This window comes from Centruroides sculpturatus, unplaced genomic scaffold (genome assembly GCF_000671375.1).
Source record: "Centruroides sculpturatus isolate CEXI.00-Female unplaced genomic scaffold, Cexi_2.0 scaffold1677, whole genome shotgun sequence".
NCBI lineage: Eukaryota > Metazoa > Arthropoda > Arachnida > Scorpiones > Buthidae > Centruroides > Centruroides sculpturatus.
The window spans coordinates 136,189-141,428 of record NW_019385873.1 but is presented as its reverse complement, the minus strand read 5'-3'; positions in this window follow the sequence as shown (position 1 = coordinate 141,428).

The window sequence follows — 5,240 nt, the reverse complement described above, 5'->3', positions numbered from 1 at the left end:
TATTTTAGAAGAATTACTATGTACGAGTACTTTAGCAACTGTATCAGCAATTCTCGAAAAATATTATGTTAAAATTACCTGTATGATAAAATTACTTCGAAATGCCAAGATTAGTGCTTTTGATAAGGTGAAATATAAAATAGATTATCCTAGTTATGATATATTACACCCGTTATTTTTAACTGAATTTTATCCTGTTTCCGTTTTAGGTGACGGTGATTGTTTTTATTCATCCGTGTCAGTTCTTCTGTTCGGAGACAGTACTTTTGTTGAATTAATTAGATTATGCACACTTTATTATTTTATAAAATATAAAAGCAGCATGCATTTATTGATTGAAAAGGACCAAATGCAGGTAACTTTGGAACACATGGCCCGTGGAATAAGTGTTAGCAATAGACTTTTTAATGTGGCAAAAGAGAAATATCCATCGATTTCGCATACAGATATTTGGGCCAATTCTATATCTATTTATAGTTGCGCAATAGCATTAGGTCGACCAATTTACATATATGTAGATATGAGGTCTAGTAAAGGTACGTTTTTAAATGCAGTAAATAATCCAGAAGAACTTTCTGAAATTTTTAGAGGCGGCTTTTTGCAGTTGGCGAATGATGCATTTGCAGAGCATACACCAGTTAGAGTAGTATTATATCAACAGTATTATAGTCCCATTCTTTCAGTAGTTAATAACCCACATGAATTTAAACCCACAAACAGAACTTTTTCCTCTTTAGCATTAGAGCAGATGGATTTATTCTGATAGGTTATATAATTTAGTAAATATAATAAAATAATAAGCTGCTTTACTGGAGTTCACTTTATTAACAAATTTCTCTAAAATATTTTCGAATAACTAACTTTATCGTCAGGAAACGCACAAGCGAATTAGCTTAATAGCAGTGAGTCACCTTTATTCCATTCTTACTTATACTGCATAGTACTGGATCTTTGTTAAGGGTGACCCATGGTCAATTCCTTTCTATCTTAATTGGGATTAAGCCCCGATACCGACGGTGCCACCTTTTTGCACCTGGTTTTCGGTATCGTCAGGGGGCAGGATTGGCCATGGTGTATGTATGTATTCAGGTACACTATGTAATTATTACTTTTGTATAACGGGTCAACAAACTGTTTACTCTCACTTATAGATAATTTCTATTTAAATGTAGATTGTTTGTGTAACATTAATTAATGTATTAAGTAACGTATTAAAATTTTAATAGTGTTTATGTGAAAATTCAATTGAATTCACTTCTGGGTGATGATGGTTTTTTACAATTCAGAACAATAACTGTGAGATTAAAGTCTCTTCTAATGTTTAAAGCAGCAAATAAATTTCGCTGTTTGGACATTTTTCAGAGCGACAGATATTTATGATATAAAACTAAATTATAAATGTTGAAGTATTTTAAATAAGCTTTGTTATATTGCAGAATATTTATTATATTTAGTGGAGTCCTCATCATAATGTATTTTTTCAAATATTATCAAGTTGTGTATTGTACATAAAATAATGTTAGTTACTTTTTTGATTCCTAAGAAGTTGTTGAAGAAGAAATATTCTTTAAATAAAAAATAAATAAATAATTGAATGGTGTGATATTTTTGTAACAAAATTCTACATTGAGAATTTTGACGCTCTCTAGTGAGATCTCGCAACTTTCTCGTAAATATTAACAAATTCAATGAAAAATTCTACATCTTCAACAAAATCTTTAATAATCATCTGCTGAAATTACAACAAATGAAAAAAAATGAAATTACTGAAATTTATTCGATATATCAATATGTAAACTTTTACAGAAATAAAATATAACATGATTATTTAAAGATGTGTAAAATTTTGGTTCTGACTTATGTTTTTAATAACAAAATATCAGAGTTTAAGAACTTTGTAGTATTCTGTCAGAACTAGAAGTTGTAATTATCTGTTAAACTAATGACATGTGATTACAACCATAAAGACTAAAAATGTTTATGGCAAATAAGTTTTCATTTGAAAGTTTTTGTGGGGTTTTTTTTGTATATTATGTGCAGCCTACACTTAAACTTATTAATACATTACAATAAACTATGGGAGATAGATTTTAACTCATTCAACCAAGTTATTTCTAACTTAAGCTGATTCAAAATTATGAAGTATGCAATAAATAAGTTATCATTAAATCGGCTCTATCGGTGGCTGAATGGATAACAGTACTGACCACTGACAGCCGTTTCTGGACAATTAGAAAACGTGCCTGACTAATTGTCCAGAAACAATGTTCTGTCTAATTGTGATACGAATTAAATCAAAATATAAAAAATGACAGTACAATTAACAATGTAGAAATCAAAAGATATGAACAAGTACAAAACATTATTGTAATCGAATTGTGTAGAATTTGTTAGTTTTGAATTAACTTTGCTTAAAAAAGGGTCTAGCATTTTCTATAGAAATAGTGTTCAAAACACACGTCAATTATAAAAGGAACGAGAAATAAAATTCATATTTCCATAAGATGTGGATTTTCGAAGAGCTTATAAATATGCGTTTCATTTTTGTTGTCAACATTATGCTCTATTCAGAAGAAAGTATTTCCACATTTCCTGATAGCAACTATCGATCATTACAGCTCAGACAAAGTTCCATTAATAAAGAAAGCAGCAGAACGTTGGCACGCCTTAAACGCAAACATTTTCGTAATATATTAACCAAAGTTTACTTACTACATTGCTCATAATAAATTTTACGAATTCTATAAAATCATTACAACAAAATCATCCATACATAACGTAATACTATTTTGTATGTATAGTACTTTACAATTGTCACTTTTTTTTAATGTTGGTAGCAGAGGGCAGCCATCNGTTTTTTTTTTTGTATATTATGCGCAGCCTGCACTTAAACTTATTAATACACTACAATAAACTATGGGCGATAGATTTTAACTCATTCAACCAAGTTATTTCTAACTTAAGCTGATTCAAAATTATGAAGTATGCAATAAATAAGTTATCATTAAATCGGCTCTATCGGTGGCTGAATGGATAACAGTACTGACCACTGACAGCCGTTTCTGGACAATTAGAAAACGTGCCTGACTAATTGTCCAGAAACAATGTTCTGTCTAATTGTGATACGAATTAAATCAAAATATAAAAAATGACAGTACAATTAACAATGTAGAAATCAAAAGATATGAACAAGTACAAAACATTATTGTAATCGAATTGTGTAGAATTTGTTAGTTTTGAATTAACTTTGCTTAAAAAAGGGTCTAGCATTTTCTATAGAAAGTGTTCAAAACACACGTCAATTATAAAAGGAACGAGAAATAAAATTCATATTTCCATAAGATGTGGATTTTCGAAGAGCTTATAAATATGCGTTTCATTTTTGTTGTCAACATTATGCTCTATTCAGAAGAAAGTATTTCCACATTTCCTGATAGCAACTATCGATCATTACAGCTCAGACAAAGTTCCATTAATAAAGAAAGCAGCAGAACGTTGGCACGCCTTAAACGCAAACATTTTCGTAATATATTAACCAAAGTTTACTTACTACATTGCTCATAATAAATTTTACGAATTCTATAAAATCATTACAACAAAATCATCCATACATAACGTAATACTATTTTGTATGTATAGTACTTTACAATTGTCACTTTTTTTTAATGTTGGTAGCAGAGAGCAGCCAGCGTCTAGGGTAAAAGCGTTTGTCGCTGTATAAGTGATATAAAATGGGCGTAGAGAGGCTCTAATGACGAGTATGTAGTATATGCATACTGTATAAACTGCTAGATGTGAAACAGTGAGGAAAGAATGCGTATAAAACGTAATTAAAGCTGGATACCTTTTGCTTTACTTCTGATGGTAGTAGTACAGAGTAGCCATCATCTAGGGTAAAAGCGTTTGTCGTTGTATAAGTGATATAAAATGAGAGTAGAAAGGCTCTAATGACGAGTGTGTAGTATATGCATACTGTATAATATGTGGATTAACGCGCATTTTGAATAGCTATGGAGATAATGAAATATTTTGAGTCAGACATTCTAGACCTTACTTTAACATAAAACACGTATTTAATAACGAGAGAAATTATACAAAATGGACCTTCAAATATATCTATCTATCACGGAGAGAGATCACTCTTCCAGTTAAAATCATACTACCTCAATATATGTATCTTTTCTTCTGTATGCAGATTCTTTGTGAATGTTCTTATCTTTGGTTAGTTCTGCAGCACTTCAATAAACAATTTATTCTCATATTTGACTCAAACAATTTCAATGCCCATATTTGACTCCCATATGTCTTTCTTCCTTCTTGACTCCCATAGGAATATGTCTTTCTTCCTGTGGATCTTCTGGCATACTCCCCGAATGATACTAAAGAATCCCCTTTTTTGATGATTTTCTCCAATGAGAGAATTGTATTCCCACGTGTTTGGGAAGAGTGGGGGTTTACAGAGAGTAACTGGACTGTATGTGACTCAAAATTTATGAAAATAAGGGAAAACAAAAAGGATGTCAAACTTCCGTTGAGAAGGAAGTGAATTTTACCAGTTTCCTTCGTTTTCAACATTAAAACTTTTCATTTAAAATTAAATATTACTTCTCAAAATTTATGTATTTGACATCAATTTCCAATTAATTAGGGGGGGTGTTCAGAATCTCTCACTTGTCACAAAAATCACTTCTAGGTTATCATTATCAACTTAGTTTAAACAGAGCATAGACAATGTTCTGGAAAGAACTTTTGTGTTTTAGAATAGATTCTTCGGATGTTGTACAGATTACTCCCAGTGGAATTTTGGGACTTTGAATATACATCTGAACTTGGTACCAAGAAGAGTTCTACGGTACCCTACTTTTGGACTGGAGACGAAAAATAAGAAAGTTATCATATTTACAATATTTTGCCTTTCACAATGTCTTTTATTCATGTTTTTCACGAACTATACAGGGCACTGCATTTTTACAAAATGGCTACTTTATCTGGGTCACTTGTAACTAGTAATGTAAAAATTAGTCATATGTTACTGTCCAATATAACAATATATGCTGCTTGTGGCTGTTTGTTGAGAAATTTTATAGGAGGAGGAGAATTATTGCTAGCGGGACACTTCATTATGTGTTATCGAAACAAATGAGCGAGATTGTTGTATACAGATTTGTGCCCTTTTGTGTTAACATCAGTATTTGACATTGTCCTATCAGGGCCAGATTTACAAGTAAAAAACTATGTAA